This window comes from Chrysemys picta, chromosome 14 (assembly GCF_011386835.1).
Source record: "Chrysemys picta bellii isolate R12L10 chromosome 14, ASM1138683v2, whole genome shotgun sequence".
In the NCBI taxonomy this organism is placed as follows: Eukaryota; Metazoa; Chordata; order Testudines; family Emydidae; genus Chrysemys; species Chrysemys picta.
Window position 1 is genome coordinate 7,575,897 of NC_088804.1, and position 21,397 is coordinate 7,597,293.

Sequence of the window (21,397 nt, forward strand, 5' to 3'; positions counted from 1 at the left end):
TAAATATAAGTTGTGTGTGCATGCATAACCGAGTCCCTCCCAAATCGTGCACACTGGGGTAAGGAGGCCTGCTGAAAAACCAGCCCTTAATTCTCTTTCCTGGACAAGCCCTCCATCCCAAACTAGCAGGAGTGCTGTGGGGTTGAATGAGATGGGCCTCTCCCTGCCCAGGGGAATCGCAGCTCTGGGATCCCTGTGTGCCCCACACTGAAGGGGTCCCAAAAAAATCAAAAACGTAAAAAAGAAACCCATAAAACCAGGGCAGCAAACGCGCTTTCAGTCGGGCCTTGCGTTCCCACGTCTGGAGCGGGAGGGTGAACGTTCTGAAACACAAGACGTTAAATTAGAGATTTCCAGCGGCTTCTGGTTTCTGCATTCCCTCCATCTCTGGCTCGCGCGTTCCATAAATAGAGGGCTGGCTAGTGCCGAGCACGTGGGTCTCCTTTAGTCTGATGCCGAGACAATAGCCCCGGGTTGCCAATGGGGTGGGGCCCACGCTGCACTACATTTAAAAGCTGTTTTGCTATAGTCTCTGCCCACACTGTCGGAAGTTGCTGACAGTTCCCCAAAACCTCAGTTCCTCCTCCTGAACTTCATAAAAGCCGCCTCTGTGGGAAGATCCACTTGCACATGGAGACAGGGGGTTGGAATCCTGGCACAAAAGCACAGGACCCCCCGCGCTCGAAGACGGAGGTTTTACATCATGGCGCTAGTGCATTGCTGTGTATCCGTCTACGCTTGGAGTGTGACTCTTGGAGGGTGTAAATCCTGCTGTGCTTGGAGGCTGAGAGTGAATCTTGGTGCACGCACCTCGGGACTGGCAGTGGGAATTCTGACACGAGCACACTGGTGCGTTTACCCACTCAGGCCAGCTCAGGAGCGTGACCGCAGCTGGAAAGGAGATGAAGAATACATTATCCCTTTAGAACCAACAGGACATTTAGGGAGGTAATATAATTGGGGGATGCGGGGGTGGGAATTTGGCTAGGCTGATATTCTGGCTCTTTCAGCCAGGGCCAGGGGATTTTTACTGACCTCAGGGTTTCCCCCAGCGGCCAAGTGGCCCCTCCCACAGTGCTGGGCACCCGGCATGATACTGACACCAGTTCCAGCACTGACCAGTCCAGGCTCGGAGCATCCTGACCCTCAGAAGAGCAGATCGCTTTAGTGGTTTCTGCTTCCACTGTAGGAATCCGTCTCCTTTGCTTTCATACATAATTCACTTGGGGCCACGTGGTAAGCTGCTCTTGTGGGGTTGATATAGTCAAAGCTTCTGGTTTTCTGCTTTTATTTGCCAGGGTGGAATTTGTTTTCAGTGGGAGAAAGTCACTTTATGACCTTACTATCATGCCACAGAGCCCCTCTTTGCCCCTGCACCCCCCCCCCCAGCTGCCAGTCCTGCCTCTCCCTACCTGGGGGAGCTCAGTAAAGTTGGAGGCTGCTCTTCACTAGGGCTTCCACAAATGCTGCTCTCGGAGGCTTCGATTCTGAATGTCTCCCTGGCCTTTCCTGGCCCTCTACAGCAGTGGTTCTCAACCTGTGGGCCGCTTGCGGCCCAGTCAGCCATAGGTGCCGACTCCGTGGGTGCTTGGGGGCTGGAGCACCCATGGAAAAAAATTAGTGGGTGCTTAGCACCCACCAGCAGCCAGTTCCCCCCTCCCCCCCAGTGGGGAAGAGGCGAGATGGGGCGGGAAGAGGCAGGGCGGGGTGTGGCCTTGGGGAAAGGGGTGGAGTGGGGGCGGGGTCTGGGGGGGGGTCTAGCACCCCCTGGGTAGAGAGGAAGTTGGTGTCTGTGCAATCAGCACACAGCTGTGGTCCGTGTGACATCCTCAGAGCCATACCGATAGTATATACATTGTGTGGGTGCGGCCCACATAACACAGAGAGAGTTGCATATGCGGCGCACAGTGGGAAATAGGTTGAGAACCACTGCTCTACAGTGTCTGATTTCCAGCCCCTCCAACTTCCTGTCACTCTTGGGTTGGACCAAGGGTCCAACCAGCAATGCAGAGATTAAAGGCCCCTTATCCCATCACTAGTCACTTTCTTAATCCAGCCATTACTACATCTTGATGGTAGATGATGCCCAAGAACCTGCATCAAGGTTCCCTCTAACCTTCCCGCTGTCCATCCTGCATAAGTAGTAGGTGCTGGCAATGACAGAGCAGTGGTGAGGTGAAGATAATCCAGCAAATCCCCTGGGTGCAGAGTCAGAGCCAGAGGGGTATACGTGAGTGAGATGGTGTCAGTGATGTGATCTCAGCAGCAAATGCTGCACTTTGGTCACATTGGTAGCACTGCGCCTCCTAGCCCTCCAGGCACTGATGGGTGAGGCTGGTGAGTCAAACAAGGTAATATTAAACACACGTGGTGCAGGAGCTGGGATCATGTTTCCTTGGCAGCCTTTGGGGATGTGTTTGGAGCTCCCCAGGGTCTAGTACTGAGACCGGCCCTACTACCTGGGGCTGTGATTTCATCTAGGGTTACCATATTTAAAAAAATAAAAAAAGAGGACACTCCACGGGGCCCTGGCCCCGCCCCTTTCCCACCCCCGCCCCAACTCCGCCCCTTCCCCAAAGTCCCCGCCCTAACTTCCCCTCCTCCCTCCCAGCCACGTGAAAAGGGCTGCCCCAGCACTACCGGCTTCACGGTTTGCCAGGCAGCCCCCAGACCCTGCGCCCCTGGCCAGCGCTTCCCCAGCGCAGCTGGAGCCCGGGAGGGGAAGCACCCAGCACCGGAGGCGCAGGGTCTGGAGGCTGCCCGGCAAACCGTGAAGCCGGTAGCGCTACCGGCTTCGGGCAGCCCCCATGCCTCTGGACCCTGTGCCCCCAGAGCCCAGGAGGGGAAGTGCCCGGCCGGCGACTCAGGGTCCGGAGGCATGGGCGCTGCCCGAAGCGGGTAGCACTCGGGCAGCTCGGCTCTTAAACAGAGCCGAAGAGTCGGGGAGGAGCACAGCCGCCGCGGGAGAGGAAGTGCCCCGCCGGTATTTTTCCCGGACATGTTCGGCTTTTTGGCAATTCCCCCTGGCCAGGACATGTCCAGGAAAAACTGGACGTATGGTAACCCTATTTCACCAAATCCCTCAGCGGCTGTGATGGAGTGGACTAGGCCCAAAGGTCCCCTGCTGAAGGCTGCAGAGAGGAGTAGAAGAGAAGTCCTCCAAGTGGCCTAGAGTGGTTGCAGGGAAGCAGCCAATGAGAGAGGCTGCAGGGAGCAGCCAATCAGGGCCCAGCAGGGCCATATAAAGGGAGCTGCAGAGTAAAGCAGCAGTCAGGTGCTACCTGGAGCTGGTGTGGTGTTGTGTTGTGTTCCTGGCTGAAAGAGCAGCACAACCATGGATAACCCAGTGTGGGTAAGGGCTGGGGGAGCTGAGAAGGAGCTTCTGGCTGGCTGCTGGGACCATGGGAGCAAAGCAGAAGCTCATGGCTGGCTGCTGGGATTGAGTAAGGACTGAGTTCAGGGAGGGCTGCAAGAAGACAGTGTCTCCAGGGAGGAAGCCCTGGAGGTATGGCCCTATACCCGGACTGGGACAAGTTAAAGACTGTATACCCCAGAAGGGGTTTGCTCTGTTTCATATTCAGACGCTGTGTGTGACTTGGCCAGAGGGCTGAGTCACTGAAAAACTGCCTGAGAAACCACTGATGAGTCACCATAAACTGAGACTGCAGACACACCTGACCAGACGGGGCTGCTTGTGAGAGGTGTGTGCCATGCCCCCATCACAGAGACTATGCTTTGCCAGTGTTGAATGGGGTGGCCTTCAGTAGAACCCACAGTGAAGTAGGAAGTTGTCTTGGTTTCTTGAAGGAATAGGTAGCATGTTCCCCTTGTAGCCCTGAACCAATAGCCCCATGTGGTATAAGAGGGCTCTGGGGGTGACACCTTTCTGAGGAGATGGAAAACTAGGGTCCTAACCCAGGGGTGGGCAACTATGGCCTGGGGGCCGCATCCAGCCTGTCAGATCTTTTAATCTGGCCCTGGAGCTGCTGCTGGGGACTGGGATGGGGGACTTGCCCCGCTCTGCACCTGCCCTGGCTCCTGGAAGCAGCGACATGTCTCCCCTCTGGCTCCCACACATAGGGGCAGACGGGGCTCCACATGCTGCCCCTGCCCCAAGTGCCAGCTCTGCAGCTCCCGCAGCCAAGGGGGGACATGCTGTTGCTGCTTCCAGGACATGCTGCTTGAGATAAGCACTACCTGGAGCCTGCACCCCTGACCTCCTCCTGTGCCCCATCCCCCTGCCCTCTGAACCCCTTGGTCCCAGCCTGGAGCCCCCTCCTGCACCCCAAATCCTTCATCCCCAGCTGCACCCACAACTGGAGCCTGCACCGCCCAGAGCCCCCTTCTGCACCCTGAGCTCTTCATTTCTGGCCCCACCCCAGAGCCCACACCCCCAGTCGGAGTCCTCATCCCCTCCCGCACCCCAATTTCGTGAGCATTCATGGCCAGCCATACAATTTCCATACCCAAATGTGGCCCTCAGGCCAAAAAGCTTGCCCAGCCCTGTCCTACCCACTTGTCACCACTGATGATCCCATGCTGTTTTTCTAGCGCATAGGGTGTTTGCTCTGATGGTGTGGCCAAATTTCTGCTCATGCAAACACCCATGAGTTTTAGGGGTGCCCAGAATCTGAGTAAAGGTCCAGATCTGAATTTAGCAAATGGCACTAATCTTTATAATGGGGATAACAGCGACTTCCTTTATCAAGCGCTTTGAGATCTACTGATGCAAGTAAGAGCTAGGTACTATTATTATTTATAAGGGCCCAAACCCGAGATTTGAGAGGTGCACACACATACGCCTGCACCGAAAAACTTGGGAGTGGTCAGAATCTGAACATTTGCACCAAAACCTCACTGGGGTTTGCAGTTTTACTTGTGTGGGTTTTTGTGATTGATTGGCCTGGTTCTTAGTGCAGAGCCCTTGGCTGATGTTCAGGGCTAGTCTGCACACCAGGAGGCATGAGGAGAAGAGAGATGACTGACCAGAGTGTCACGGAGCAAATCTGGGGGCCTTGGATGGGTCTTTGTGGCTCCGGTTCCTGTGCTTTGATGCTCACTAGAGTCTCGCACTCTGCTGCCAGTGTGAACAGGCTGCCGTGCCAAGTCTAGCGCACAGCCCCCTTCCCCCCCAGTGCAGCAAGCAGAGGCTGAGAAGCTGATCCAAGCTTTGTGTGCATATTTCCATTCTCCTCCAGGACTGTTTTCCAAGTTCAGATCCCTCCCTTTCCAACGCTCCCTGCTCAAGGCCCCCACGCACCCTGGGGGACTTCTCATGGCTCCAACACCACCCGGGGAACGTGTGTATCTTGTGCCCTTCCACCTCCCCTCTCTGTCGGGGCTGTGCCAGTCTTTTCCCACTTCCCTTCCCCCTCCGCACCCCCCCAGCTCTCTAACCAGCTGGGAGGAGGAGACTAAGTTCTCTTATGCCTCTCTACTAGGTCACCACCACCACCGCAATCGGATCGGTTTGGGCTGGCTGTGCAGACCCTGGGTCCTCCACATTCGGCTTCCCGGCCAGCTGGGTCCCACGGCGAAGGAGGTGAGTGACGCTTGGGCTCAGTGGGAGCGTTTTGGGGCTGACTGGGTCCCCCCCCCCCACCAACGCCTCTCTGGGACAGGGACTGTTGCTTCCTATCTGTGGGGACCATACTAAGGACATAGCCTCGGATCCCGACTGGGGCCTCTGGGTGGCACACAAACAACACTAAAGCGGGGGCGCTGGAACAATTTGGGGGGGGGGGCTGAGAGCCACTGAACCAAACTGTAAACTCTGGTATGATGGAAACCCCTTGGAGCCAGGGGGGCGGCGGGGCTACCCCAGCGGATCAGCCGTTCAGCCCCCGGAAAAGTTTCCCGGTGGCCTGCAGCCTGTTGCCGGAGCTCCATGCGGCGCGGGGCTGAGCAGGGAGGGTGAAGGGCGGACCGGGAACCGCGGAGTTAACGCCGAACTTTCCCCGGTGCATGCAGCGGGGGGGTTGCAGGAAGGGACGTGGTTGCAGCAGCCGCAGGGCGGGGGGGGCGTTCGGTGCCTGCGGCCCGAGGGGGGCGGACGGGGGCTGCTGCCAGCCCGGGCTGACCCAGTTCTGCGGGGGTGGGGGCGGTGGCTACACTAGCGAGCGGGGGCTGGGAAGGGCGGGGGGGGGGGGGAGTACAGAGGAATTCGAAGCTCTCCCAGGGGGGAGTCACCATGGTGATTTGAGGATTGGCGAGCCCGGCTGGCCAATGGGGAAGGGGATGTGAGCGAGCCGAGAGGAACGGGAGGCTGGGCCAATGGGCGCACCGCGGAGGCGGGCTCCGGAGGGCGGAGCTGAGGGGGCGGGGCGTGGCTGGTCCCGCGCCCATTGACGGCGCTGGCAGAAATCTCATTCACCGCGTGGGTGCGAGCGCTGGGCATGTGCAGCGCCGAGCTCGGGAGGGACGCACGGGCTTGATCTCACACGCGGCGCTGTGAGCTGGGGAGCATGTGTCCGCCCCAGCTGCTGCTCAGGGCCTTTGCTAAGTGTTCACCAGCTCCGTGGGGGGGGGGGGGGTTTACTGTGGGCTCATTTTGATTGTTGGGTTTAGCATGTGGGTTCTGGGTGGCGCTGGTGGCTTGTAGGGTGACCAGTCGGGACAGTCCCATTATTTGAGGCTTTTTCTTATATAGCCACCGATTACCCCTCCACCCCCTGTCCCGATTTTTCACATTTGCCATCTGGTCACCCCAGTGCCTTGTGCTATACCGGAGACCAGACTAGAAGATCTGATGGACCTGGGGTTGCCAGGCGGCTGGTTGTCCACCGGAACACCCGGTCGAAAAGGGACTCTGGCGGCTCTGGTCGGCACCGCTGACTGGGCTGTTAAAAGTCCGGTCGGTGGCTCAGCAGGGGCCCGGGACTAAGGCAGGCTTCCTGCTTGCCCTAGCTCCGCATGGCTCCCAGAAGCGGCTATCAGATCCCAGTGGCCCCTAGGTGCATGGGAGGCTCTGTATTGCCCCTGCCCCGAGGCTTGGACCCTGCACCCCAGCCCGAAGTCCCCTCCTACTCCCCAAACCCCTCATCCCTGGCCCCACCCCAGAGCCCTCACCCCCAGCTGGAGCCCTCACCCAGCCCGCTGTTCCAACCTGGTGAAAGTGAGTGAGGTGGGAGAGTGTGAGCGACAGAGGGAGGGGGATGGAGTGAGCGGGGGTGGGACCTTGGAGAAGGGGTGGAGCTTCAGGGTAGGGGCAGGGGTGTTCCATCTTGTGCAATTAGAAAGTTGGCATCCTTAGGTGGACTCTTCTGGCCTTAACCCGAAAAGGATTTTGAAGAACACAAACCAGCAGTTCTCCCCCCCCCCCCCCCCCATCAAAACGAACAAAATGTTGGTCACTGTTGAAGAAAACATTAAAATTCAACTAAAATGATATATATTCAGGGGGTTAACTCCCGAAGAAAGAGAAGAGAGAATGCGTGATTGTGTTTATACTTGTAATTTATACTTAATATTGGGGAATACCCACCTCTCTGTCCATCCACATAGTGTCACGCTGTTTAGATGGGGGTGGGGGGGGAGTGCCTCCATTTCCCCTACTGGTAAAATGAGGATAACGATACTGACCTCCTTGGTAAAGCACTTTGCGATCTAGGGATGAAAAACGCTGGTATAAGAGCTAGGCATTATGATGATAGATGAAAAAAGTAAATTGTAGGAGAAACAGATAGCACTGCCTTAAGGTTGCCTGATACATTCCATTAGAAGACCCTGTTTTCAGTTGCACAAAATTTTCCTCAACTTTAACCATTCAGGCTGAAATTTTCCATACCAGGTGCCTGCTTGGGACTGAATTTTTTTGGAAAGTTTCAGCAAAAATTTTCAGCCGTTTCTGAGAGTGACGTTAGAGAAAAATACATTATTAGTAATGGCTAAACAATTTACTCTTTCATTGAGAAGTCCTCCCTCCACGCCCCGTGTTTTGTGGCAAGAACTTGAAATTTAGCAGGGCAAGGTCACCCTCATGCCAGGGATGTGCCTTTTGCTTTCCCTGTGAAAACTGGCCCAAATTTGGCCAAGTTATAAGCCTCTGAAAAAAATCTCAGTTCATGTATACCCAATGGAGAGTTGGTAGTTTGGCATCTAAATTCTCAAGAATTTCATCTGCACTGAGCAGGCTCTAGGCCAGGGCCCCCAGGGGTAAGCGCAGTGAGTGGCAACTGTGGCACCATACTTGTGTGTTCTCTCAAAGCTCTCGTTGCTAGCTCCCAGGCAGTGGGGACGAGAAAGAAGCTGCCTGGCTGGGATGCAGAGGCACAAAGAGAGATGAAATGGGGTGAGGGTAGGGAGAAGTGGGGGGGGGGAAGAGGCATGCTGTGGGAGGGAGCAAGCAGAGAGAGGTTGTGGGTGTGGCTAGAGTAAGGAGGCAGAGATGGGTGGGCAGGGTATATCCTATGGCAGGGGTAGGCAACCTATGGCACGTGTGCCAAAGGCGGCATGTGAGGTGATTTTCAGTGGCACTCACATTGCCTGGGTCCTGGCCACCAGTCCAGGGGGCTCTGCATTTTAATTTAATTTTAAAGGAAGCTTCTTAAACATTTTAAAAACCTTATTTACTTTACATACAACAATAGTTTATATATTATAGACTTATAGAAAGAGACCGTCTAAAAACGTTAAAATGTATTACTGGCAGGCGAAACCTTAAATCAGAGTGAATAAATGAAGACTCTGCACACCACTTCTGAAAGGTTGCTGACCTCTGTGCTATGGGACGGCGCAGGAATGTGGGACTAGGAAAGAAGGGTCTATAACCACTAGAGAACATTTCCCTCCAGAACCTGGAATTGAACCTGGATTCTGAGGCTTACCATTCCTCTTCTGTCAGCAAATAGCTGTGACACCCGGTGGCAAAAGCTGTGTGATTTTTCTCTCCCCCTGTGGCTGGTCCACTTAGAGAATAACAGCCTACTACTGCTACTGGTTCTACTACTGCATAGGTTCAAGTGGAGCAGGCTGTGCTGTGGCTCTCAAGGTGTGACTCCTGCTGATAGTTCCACGTGAAGGAATTTGTTTTTTCAGTTTGCTTTTTTCAAAACCTAGGAAATTACCCGCATAAAACGACATTAACAGAACGTTAAGGTTGCAATGTCAAGCTAATTAATAATTCTGTCTTTAGTTCAGGGTATGGATGGTATGCACTAAACAGGTCCTGTGGCCACTCTTTGAATCATAGAATATCAGGATTGGAAGGGATCTCTGGAGGTCATCTAGTCAAACCCCCTGCTCAAAGCAGGACCAATCCCCAGGCAGATTTTTTGCCCCAGATCCCTAAATGGCCCCCTCAAGGATTGAACTCACAACCCTGGGTTTAACAGGCCAATGCTCAAACCACTGAGCCATCCCTCCCTGATAAAAAGAAATATTGACTAGCTACCCCCGCAGTGAGCATTATCCAGCCTGTGCACTAAATGAGGCAGGGGCCCTGTGGGAAAAGTAGCATGGGATCCCATAATTCAAAGCTGTAGCATAATGCATGCACACAAGGCTTTGGGCAGCCTTAATTCTGGCATTTCCTAACTTTTGAGAACTTGACTTTGCAACATTAATATTCTTTTCATATTGGGATTAAATAGGAAGTTGAGCGAGGGAACATGTGTAAAGAATTTCTCGTTATATGAGTGAGATTCTCTGCTGCCCCTCCAAAAGGCGCAGCAAAGAACTGAGCCCAGTGGGAGAGGGGGGCTAAGGTAGCATTAATCCACCTTTGCACCATCCTGATTCTGGGATATTTCAGGGGTTGAAGAGGGCCCCAGGTGAACATCCCCTGGAATGTCTTCCGCATGCCCTAGGATGTCCTTCACAAAGTGCTCCTGGGGGAATTCTGCGTCAATGCACTTGCACAGAATTCAAGGCCCCTGCAGATTTCTTTGCTTCCCCGCAGAAAAATGACTTCTGATGGGGAAGCAAAGGGAAGCCGCAAGAGCAATCATGCACCCTCTCCCCGGCAATGCAGGCAGGTTGGTTTGGGCGCCCAGAGCAGCTGGTAGAGACATAAATCACTGCAGGGGAGCTGGGCAGTTATGCATGTGAGAGGAGAGACACTCTGTCCCTCTCGCTTGCTATTGCAGCATGCTTGGTGTGGAGGGGCAGGGCTTTGGGGTGTTTCTGAGGAGGCAGGTGTAGGGCAGGCTCTATTCACTAAGCAGGCAGGCTGCTACATTCTGCCTGTTCCCATTGTCCTTAGTGACTTCCCCTAGGAGTATAAAACAGGTGTAAACATTTTAAGGCTCTTTTACATTGCCAGCGTGGTGTAAGGGAGCCTTATTGTAAAGGACAGTATGGCCTTATAAAGTTTATGGTGCTTTACTGATTACATGTGGTCTACATTTTTGGACTGAAAAAATTTCCCATCAAAAATTTCGCCATGAACTGTTTGCTACTGACCTTTTTGGAGGAGGTCAGTAGCCAGTATAAATCATAAGTATGAGTCCCCAGCCTTCACTTGCCCCTCAGTTGCCTATGATGCAACACTGAGCATATGGCTGCATGTATTTGACTAATAGCTAGAAGTAAAGGGTCAATACTAGCTTCATTACTATTAGACAAAGGGGGTTTGGTGATTTCCTCCAATGCCCCCCACTCCCATTCTCCATCCGTTGTATTGTAGTTTAACTAAATTACCAAAATAATTGAAACCAACTTGATTATATTGCATTATTTTGACAAAAAATGCAGAATTTTCAAATTGTGTGCAGAATTTTTAATTTTTTGGTGCAGAATTCCCCCAGGGATAACAAGGAGCTTGCAGGGAAGCTTGGAAGACAGCTTGACAGGTATCTTCCACAGTGGGAGAATCCTCCCCAGTGCATTCAGTACCCTTTTACCCCACATCGGCCCTTACATGTGGTAGACAGAGTTCGGAGCGGGGCTGAGGATTTTGCCCTATGTCTGTCCCATCTCTGCCACAACTTTCTGTCTGCATATTTCTATCACCATGTTAAATTCATCTCATCTATTTTTAGAGAGGAGCTCAAACCAATCCAGCACCCCCGGAATACTTGGAAAATTTGGATCTTAACACTGAAAATCAGCCCCTAGATAATTCCCTCTTTGGGTCTCGTGCCGCATCTTCCTCTTGTCTTGGAAAGCACCCAGCAAATTGGGCATTTATCATTCAGATTGCAGTAAAATGCCCCTGCTAGCAACGTCTAGTACAGTGTGGAAAAACCTCTCATAAGCTCCTTATTTAATTAGAAGAGAAGAAAGAAGGAAAGGGAAACATCTGGAACCATGCCGCGTTTATAGCATCCTGAGTGGCACAGAAGCAGGATGTCGGAGCCAAGAACGGGCTCCATTTGGCAGCGAGTTGTACAGTATGCAGTGGTGTTTTGGAGCCAGGGACGTTGCTCAGAGCTGGTCTTGGGGCTGCCAGGCATGTGTCATGCTCTGCACTCCATGCAAATCCCCACGTGCAGATACGTGCTGAGCAGGCCTGTGAAATGCACTGTTTGGGGACCTGGGAGCTGGCCCGAGACATGGCCGCTCTTAAGCGGAGGGAATGGCATTAAACGTGAGAGCCAGGTGGCTCTGCCAGCTGCAGTGGTTGGTATTTATTGATTTGCTGCAGGTAGTGGAAAAGGCTGCTTATTGAGTTTGTATTTCCAGCCCCAGGCTGTCTAGCGGGAGGTTGCCAGTAGAATTTGGTGCTTGGGCATAACGCTGGCCAGAACGAGACATAGTGCAGGAAGGCTGACTGCGAACTTCCTCTCTGCCCCGCTGCCAGCGCGCCTCAGGTCTGACTGCAGCACTCTCTACTACTCGGCTTTGAATCCTATCCAGTTTTGCCAATGAACCTGAATCCAGACCCAGAGCAGCCCTGGCTATTCGAGGCCTTGATCCCCATACTGCTCTGCCAATGCACCTCAGCTCTGGCCTGCAGCCTGCTCTGCGTTACTAGGCTTGGAATATACATCTACATCAGCGGTTACCACTCGAGAAAGAGATCTGGAGTCACTGTGGAGAGTTCTCTGAAAACATCCACTCAATGCGCAGCGGCCAGCAAAAAAGTGAACAGAATGTTGGGAATCATTAAGAAAGGGATAGATAGTAAGACAGAAAATATCATGTGGCCCCTATATACACCTCTACCCTGATATAACGCGACCCGATATAACACAAATTCGGATATAACGCGGTAAAGCAGCACTCCAGGGGGTGGGGCTGTGCACTCCAGTGGATCAAAGCAAGTTTGATATAACGCGGTTTCACCTATAACGCGGTAAGATTTTTTTTTTTTTTTTGGCTCCTGAGGACAGCGTTATATCGGGGTAGAGGTGTATCAATCCATGGTACGCCCACATCGTGAATACTGCATGCAGCTGTGGTCGCCCCATCTCAAAAAAGATGTATTGTAAAAGTTTCAGAAGAGGGCAACAAAAATGATTAGGGGTATGGAACGGCTGCTATATGAGGAGGGATTAATAAGATTGGGACTTTTCAGCTTGGAAAAGATAACTAGGGGGAGGGATATGATAGAGGTCTATAAAATCATGACTGGTGTGGAGAAAGTAAATAAGGAAGTGTTATTTACTCCTTTTCATAACACACGAACTAGAGGTCACTACATGAAATTAATAGGCAGCAGGTTTGAAACAAAAGGAAGTATTTCTTCATACAACGCACAGTCAACCCCGGCTATTCGAGGTCTTGATCCTCACACAGCTCTGCCAATGCACCTCAGCTCTAATCTGCATTGCCAGTCTTTGATTCCCATACCACTTTGCCAATGCACCTGAATTGTGACTTGCATCTCTTCTCTCCTCCCACTATTCCAGTCCTAGAGCCCCACACAGCTCTTCTGATGCACCTCAGCTCTGGCCTGCATCACCCCTGCTATGGCAGTTCTCTCATATCTCTGTCAATGCACTCGGTCCTGAGCTAAAGCACCGTTTGCCAGGCCAATCACAGTTCTGCCAATTAACCTCAGCTCTGACCCACACCACCTTCTCCTGTTCCAATCTGGGATTGGCCTCCCATGGGTTTTTATTTTGCCCTTATAGAGAACTTATCCCTTCAAAGCATTATGCAGACAGTAACCAGTTAACTGCCACGGTAGATCTGGGAAGTATTATCATCCCATTTTACAGATGGGCAAACTGAGGTGCCTGGAGGTAAAGTGACTTAGAGAGTGATGCCAGAGCTGGATTTAGAGTTCTCGGGTACATGGCATTATCTCATGGTTCCACACTGCAACCACTAAACGCTATCAGCCTCCCATGGCCAACCCTGCTCTGAGGGAAGGCGAGTTCGTGATGTGAACAGATGGGGGCTGGGCTGAGCCCTAACAAACTCATTCCACTTGCATCTCTTATGGGTGGCCCTAAGGTTCCATGGCATTTCGGGGTGTTCGGATTAGAACCAAGATCCAATGTAGGATCTCCAGGCGGCTGTCCAGAGGTGGCAGGCTAGTGCACCAATCCACTATACCAAGTCCTCTAATTTCATGCTGCAGGGAGTAAACGAATGCCCTGGGCCGGAGAATCCTGAAGGAAAATTTCCTCCTGGGTTCAGTGTTGCACAATTGGTTGGGTGCGTGATGATGTAGGAGAGGGGTCAGCAACCTTTCAGAAGTGGGGTGCCGAGTCTTCATTTATTCACTCTGATTTAAGGTTTCGCTTGACAGTAATACATTTTAATGTTTTTAGAAGGTCTCTTTCTATAAGTCTATAATATATAACTAAACTATTGTTGTATGTCAAGTAAACAAGGTTTTTAAAATGTTTAAGAAGCTTAATTTAAAATTAAATGAAAATGCAGAGCCCCCCGGACCGGTGGCCAGGACCCGGGCAGTGTGAGTGCCACTGAAAATCAGCTCACGTGCCGCCTTCGGCACGCGTGCCATAGGTTGCCTACCCCTGATGTAGGATGTTTTCTCAACTGTCTCTTCCTAACTCTAGCCCTCATCCCAGCCCCTGCTGGAGGCAGGATACCAGACTGTATGGACCAATGGTCTGACTTGGTACCCCCAGTCCTACGTTACCAGCCCTTCATTCACACAGAACAATGGCTGAGAGATGTGGGGGCAGTCTCCCATCTCCTCAGTGAGGACCCTCCATTGCCACCTCATCTGCCATATGCCTGGGGACCCTGGACCAATCCTGATTTCTCTCCGGTGGGGGTGGGGTTGTTGGAAGATGACGTGGTGTCCCAAGGGGGTGTGCATACTTCCTTTAGTAACCTGACCAACATCCTGCTCGTCTCATTCTCTGCCCCTGCAGACACTAGGACTCGTGAAACAAAGGGTTAATGACTTTGGAGACCAACAGAATCTGAGGCTGTAAACGGGGCTGGATGCGGATTATTCTTGCTCACGTGCCCAGGGCTAAACTGCTCCCCGGGGCTAGACATGCTGAATAGCCCCTTACTCCACAGGTTGCCCCATTGAAACCAATGGGACCCCTTGCATGAGGAAGTGCTTGCCAATGTGAGCCAGGGTTTCCACAGATTGGCCTGGCTATGCAGCCAGGTGGGAATTCTCCCCTCCAAGGGCTGTCCGGCAGAGCCCGTATTGGAGAGGGGCCACTGGGCAGGGTGGACCAGTGTCCTGAGGGGTGCAGAGAAGCCTTTCTCACATGCCTGGCTAGTGTGTCTTGCTCAGGGTAAACCAGCCACCAGAGGCGGAGTCGGGAAGGTATTTTTCCCCAGCTCAGATTGGCAGGGACCGTGGGGGATGGAGTCACCTTCCTCTGCAGCATGGGACACGATTCTCCTGCTGGGATCATCTGGGCATAGCCGACTTAATCCTCTGCTGATGCCGGGGCCTCGGGCTTTGCTGGCACCTTGGTCCCACCTGCTCTCTGCTTGTGGCCCACGGCAGTTTTGTCTCCTGAGGACTGAAATGCTTTAGTCTAACCGAAGTCCTTGGGCTCCGTGTGGGGGTATCTGGGTGAAACTTAGTGGCCTGTGATGTGCAGGAGGTCAGACTAGGTGATCTAATAATCCCTTCTGGCCTTAAACTCTGTGTCTCCTTCAGGCCTGCCGACAGCAATTCTAGGCCCCAGGGCCAGAGCTGTCCTTAGGGGGGTGCGGAGCCTGGGGCGCAAGTGACGTATCCATCACTTCCGGGACCGACTGCGCTGTCCAATCGCACTGGCCCATGGGGGCCCCCCCAAACATGGGGCCCAAAGCAGGTGCGCACACCTAGGAGCCCTGCAGCCCGCCCAAGTGATTTAAAAGGGCCTGGGGCTCCCGGCCGCCATAGGCCCTTTCAAATCGCCCAGGCCCCTGGGCAGTTGCCCACCCCATCGGCAGGCCTGGCCTCCTTCTGCAGGGTGGAGCAGGGCCCTCTAGCAGGTGCAGGCTGGTGTATATTGGGGGATGAGCATAGGTAGATCTCAGTGCCCCATCCCCATGTGTGGCATTCATATGGAGGACTGAGACCTGTAGCTGGCTGCTGTGTCCATCTGTTTCTGGGCTGCCCAGGGCAGTTAAGCAGCTTTAAGTGATTAGGGACGGTGACAGCTGTGGGCTGACTGTCCTCTGGACCCTGTACTTATCCAATTAAGACTCTCCAGCACCCTCCCATTGGGGTTTCCTGGAGCGGTTTACCAGCTTGGCAGAGCCACAGGGCTGTGGTCACAGGTTCTTGGACTGAGAAATCCGTTCAGCTCCTGGGGCAGCAGCCCTGAAATGTTACTGTCTGGCTCTGAAGCGAGGTCTTGGCATGGCAGGGCAGATTGTGCAGAACGGGCAAAGACCGCGGGGGTGGAGGCATCGAAGGGGTCGGTGCTATCGGAGGGATCACTGCGCATGGCAGGTGACCTGTCTTCTGGCTCAGCTCTGGGATGGCAGAGGCAGATGCGCATTGCCTTTTTATTTTGGTATTCTTCCACCTATGCTGCAAAAGTAGTCCCTCAAAATGGGGATAAAAATATGGTATTAAAGGGCTTTCTTTCCTTGGCCCTTGTGCTTTTGGGTCAGGCACTCTACCCACAGTTGCAAGCTCCGCCCATGATGCCAGAGTAGCTGGATATTTCTGCTGCATGGGCAGGGAGATCGTTTAGAGTACTGATGGTTAGGTTGTGCTGGGTAGGTTTCAGGGATACACCTTAATGGGCCAAATACACCTCTCAGAGCTGTTGTTTCACGCTGCCTGTCTGCAGACTCAGGCAAACACTGCTTGGTCAGGCCAGAGTTGGAAGGTTTCCTTTGTGTCCATAAAAGCTAGGAATGTGATCGTGCTTTTTAAAGAACGAACACGCCAGTTCGGCAGAAAGCGGTGGGGCCCGCAGGGCCGTGCACTTCTGCTCCATTCAGAATAGGGCTCTCGCCCGCCTACTGGGGGAGAGGAAAAGGGATGAGATCTCTCTCTTCCTGCGGTTTGCATTCACAGGGGAAAGAGGCGGCATCCCCCAGCCTGATCCTCCTCACTTTTATACGTCTCTTTAGTGGGAGGAGAGGGACCAGGCTATGAGAAGCCATCACTTCTCTTCTGCATGGGGGATGCTGGCAGGCTACAGGAGGCCACGCTTCAGGAAGACAAACGGGACCAAAGAATTCATTCTTCATGTCCACTGGGCCTTGAGCTTCCTCCATCTCTCCCCCTCCCCCCCCCCCCCCCCCCCCCCGAATCCACCAGGGAGCCAGATTCTCAGCTAGTGTAACGCTTTTTGAGTCGGAGCTACGCTGCTCCATGCCCGCTGAGCACTTTGCTCTGAGTTCTAAGTGCACAGGATGGGACACGCGTCCCGCTCTGTAGCCCGGGAGCTGTCTCTGGCGATCAGCTTTCGGGAGTGACGGGGAGCACCTGTGTGTGCCGGGGAGCGGTGCTGTGCTGCGGAAAGGGGGTCGAGAGGGCTGTATAGCAGGCGGGAAGGCAAGAGCAGCACCAGGCCTCTGTTCTCTCCTCTTCCCTTCCCTCTGGGAGGGAGTGGCGGGGGGCTTGTGTTGTGGCAGTTGGCTGAAGCAATGTGGAAAATTGGCACAACCCCCTTTCCGTCCCAGGCCAGGCCAGGCGCCCCCCTCCCCCATGTCTGCGTGCTGTCTGGCTGCTCGTGGCACTGTCCTTTCATGTGGGCAAAGCTACTTGGAAATGGGCAGATCTGCAACTAATTAGTGTGAGTTGCGGGTAGCTCGCTTCCCCCTCCGCGCAGGGATGGAGCCCAGAGCCAGGAGGAAAAGCCAGAGCCAGCCAGCCAGACTGCCCGCCCTCCTCCCCCAGCCCCACTCCGGCTTTAGTGATGGGATTAACGGCTCTAGTGGAAACATTGGGAGAGCGCCCTCTGCCCCAAGTCGAGGATCCAGGAGGAAACTATGTTGTGGTTTTGGGCTTTGATCCACTGCAGAACCGTTCCAAGAGAAGCTTCCAATGTGCTTCCTTCCCCCTCCCCTACACTCATCCCCTTAGACACATGTGTGTCCCTGTCCCCCCCCCCCCCCGCGCACACATCTTCTGCCTTTCTCCCCTCCCTTCTCTCCCTAGGCTTGTATGTTGGCACTGCCGCACAACCGAGAAGCTGCCCCATTCCAGGGCTTTCCATCTCATCCCTTCGTGTTTTTTTTTTTTTTCCACAACCATGAGAGCTAGAACCTTTCTCTCTTTTATAAATAGAAAGCTGAGATTCCCATGGACTCCAGGAGCTGGGCCTTTAAAAATTAGCTCCCTGGGAGTTGGCAACAGCAATGTGTCCTGCCAGGGGACATTGTGAATTATTGCTATTTATTATGGTCGTGCCTGTAGGCTTCAGGCAGGGATCCAGGCCACATTGTACTAGGCCCTTTCCCGACATATAATGAAGAGGCAGTCCCTGCCCCAAACAGCTTCCAATCTAAACAGGTCCTGACTATACAATAAGGGTTAATTTCCAGCTGTGAAGTGAAGCTTGCAGGTGTTAGAACATCTGGCTTGCTCTCTGGTGTGGGAATCCCAGCTCCTCTGATGGTCCCGCTAACCTTTGCCGTAGCCTCTCTGTAGTAGCTACAGCTTGTTCCAACATGCCCATCTCTTTTCCTTGTCCACCAAGCCAAAAAGTAGTTCACTGCCTACCGTATGGCACTGGCAGATTTCCCAGAGAGTCGCTTTCTTCCGACACTGAACAAGGAGCTCTATTAGAATCAAGAAAATTGTGTTGGTGCCTAATTCCCATTGACTTTCAATAGGAGCAAGGTGCCTAACTACCTTTGGAAATCTTCCCCATTGTTCCTAAAGCCCTGCTGTCTCCCAGTCTCAGCTTCACCACAGAGCTTCTACCTTGAACCTTCACCAGCTCCCTCTCCTGCTTGGCTTCCTCCTGGAGGACTCATCTTCTCCCCTCAGCCATGCAAAGCATGCTCACTTGCATGCCTTCATGAGACAGGCTGCATTGTCTTGGGGGGGGCATACAGCTGTGGCTGAGATTCACGAGACTTGCGTTCTTTTCCTGACCCTGCCATCAACTCCCTGCCTCACCTTGGGCCCACTTTTTGGCCTTTCTGTGGCTGTTTCCCCCACTGTACAATCAAGATAATATGCCATAGACACACTTATCTACCTCCTGCGCCCTCCATTCTCTGAGTACAGTCCTAAGCATTAATCTACAGCACACGCTCGTCCCTTCGTAGGGTGTTACCCCACAGTGCAAACTCCCGCGTGCTGCTGGCCTGTTGGATTTAGTTAGCGAGCTGAATGTTTGTGCTGACGCAGGGCAGGAAATGGGATGTTTTGATTTAAACCCCGTGTCCTCTTCCTGCACAAGCTGTGTGGTATCGTCACGTCACCCTTGGCTGTCATTTTCCCCTTTCTGTGCCTCTCTTTCCTCCCCGTTACGATGGGGATAATAATGCCCAGGGGCAGTAGGGGGTGGGAAAACTTGGTTCATTATCGTCTGTAACGGGCTTTGAGCTCCTCGGGGCGGATGGGGCTGTACATCTTTCCAAGATCATTATTTCCCGCTCCATCATCCATCACAGAGCAGGCCCCCCGGAGACTGAACTCCTGGGTTCTCTTCCTGGTTTGAGGGATGCGCGAGGCTCTTGGCCTACATTCTGTGAGATGCACTCCGATGCTGCAGCGACAGGTGCTGTATGAAAGGATGTGATCATAACTCCTGGCTCTGCCACTCACCTGCTGCATCGTCCTGGGCAAACCCTCCTCCCCCTCTGCTTCTCCAGCTGTAGAACAGGAAGAATGATGCAGCATCTGCTTATGTGAGATGCCTGGGCAGCACCAAGGATGGTGGGGCAAGCTGGAGGGCCGATAATCAAGAAGCACTAGGCAGATAATCTCCCTAGACCTTGTGGGGCTTGGTGACCTTAGCTGGGGATGTGCAAAGCACGTTGAGATCCTTGGATGAAAAGGCTAGAGCCAGGCAATGTACCTGTTATAAATAAGGAAAAGCCTTATCCTTGTGCCCCTGCCTTAGGGCTTTGATCCCGTTCTCCCAGGGGGAGCAGGACAGGACCTTTGGGGAGAAGCTGAGCAGAGAACCCGCACACTCATTGCACGAGTCAGACGTGAGGGCATGGAGTCAGTATGGGGAGGGTTGCTGTGGGAGTGGCCAGATGCCCGGGTTTAATGGAGTGGGGAGAGCGGGGGTCAGAGGTTGGGAGAGTTTATCTGGGTTTGTTCTTTGGACAAAGGCAGACAGTGCTGTGACAGCTGTTCCCCAGAGCTGGGGAGAGGGAGGAGTTAATGAATTAATTAGTAACTTACTGGAGCTGCAGCGTTTGGAGTGGGTGAGAAGGGGAGAGGAGGCAGGCCGGGGCAGAGCTCCTGCAGGTAAGTTGGGGGTTCCTCTCCCTGGGGGAGGCACTGCGGCCAGCATTTGGGGTGTCCTGCGGGTGGCATCTCACCCCTCAAACAGCTCGCCAGGCTCCGGCCCGGGAGCAGCTCTGCGGCATGGGCAGCGTGGGCACAGGCAGACGCTCTGTGGGTGCTCGGTGTGCATGGCTGCTGAGCTGGCAGGGGAGTGCTGCCCGCTCTGCCTAGGGATGGCAGAGATCATAGGGCCTGCGGGGGCAGCGAGGGAGGGAGGTGCAGACAGACGAACCTCTGCTCTGAGCATCGCTGTATAACCGCCAGCTAGAGCAGCTCGGGGCAGGTCAGCGACAGCCTGGTCCCAGCATCAAACGCGGAAGATCCACTCCCAGTCTCTGAACCCACGGGCTAGTCAGCCCAGATTGGCTCCCCTTGGCATTCCCCGTGTGAGCGCCCTGGGGAGCGGCGTTCCCTGCTCTGGGGAGATCCCCGGCTTTGATGTTTCTCGGGCACGTTCCTGTTAGGGAGAATATTGCTTCGTTTTTTACTGCGATTCCCTCCGCAGCCATCTGCTACCATCTCCACACTCTGAATGAGGCCTAGTCACCCTCCGGCTGTATTACCTCCAGTGATTTATGCCCCCAGACTTAACAAGCGCACCCTTCCCTAGCAGCCCCTCCCATGGCATCCTGGGGGCAGTGGAAGACAGGGAGGGGGAGAGAGTAAGTGGGGGGCAGGGTGAAAGCCACATAGAGCCTGGATCAGCTGAACTCTGTAAAAACTTTATGGCCAAGGTGTGAGTAAAGAGATGGTGAAAGTGGAAGAGGGCTCAGATGCCATGGTGATGGGGCAGTGTGCAGAACAGATGAAGGGGAAGAGAGAGAGGAATAGAGGGGGGGAGCAAACTGGGGAGAAAGGGAGGGAGGTAAAGGAAAGAAGATGCTGGGGAAAGCTGATGGTCGTTAGTCATCTGGCGCCGTAACTGGGTACTACAGGCAAGGGAGCATAGATATCCAGCGCAGACCATCGGCACAGACCCTCACCTGGTGTGAACCTATTGACTTCACTTCCCTCTGTAGACTTCACTGGGGCCAATCCAATGTACACTGGCTGAGGATCTGGCCTCGTGGTGGAGGCGCGAAGTCGAGCATGGGAGAAGGAGATGCCGGGAGCAGCGAGGAGAGGGACGCGGCTGGGGCCTAGGAAGGGGGAGGTTACAAAAGGGGACCTGAGAGCAGAGCCCTGAAGCTTTTCCAAGGCGCAGAACTTGCCCTGCGTGAGGAAGAGGAAGGGAAGCCAGTGCAGATTCCCTGGGCTGACCTGGGGAAAGTGGCTCTGGCCAGCCGTGGCTTGGACAGATCGCAGGGAGCAAGGCGAGCGGAGAGGAAGGGGTGGTTGTGTTGGAGGTGAGGTGTTGCCAGGGGCATGGAGACAAGTTGTGGAGGTGGGGCTAGAAAAGGAGCGAGGTAGTGTTGAGGGAAATGCCATGGACACCCACTGCAGTCAATGACAAGATTCCCACCGGCTCCGTTGGGACCAGGATTTGGCCCAGAAAATGTGTAGGACAAGCTGAGCATGTGCACAGCCAGCCGCCGGTGAGCAGAGGGACCCTGGCTGACGGAGCCGGGCTGCGATGCTCTGACACCGCCTGTCCTCGTGTTGCCTCGGCAGAGGCCTGTGCAGCGAGCTATGGGGAGGGATGAGGAA

At 53.9% G+C, this 21,397-nt stretch overlaps 1 protein-coding gene across 1 annotated transcript in view; it reads left to right on the forward strand.

Annotated features, from left to right (window-relative positions):
- The first annotated feature begins 5,330 nt into the window (after nt 1-5,330).
- Nucleotides 5,331-21,397, forward strand: part of CCDC102A (coiled-coil domain containing 102A) — a 50,265-nt gene continuing 34,198 nt past the window's right edge. The window contains 1 exon segment of the mRNA XM_042845272.2: nt 5,331-5,542. The gene's annotated coding sequence lies outside the window, so the exon portion shown is untranslated.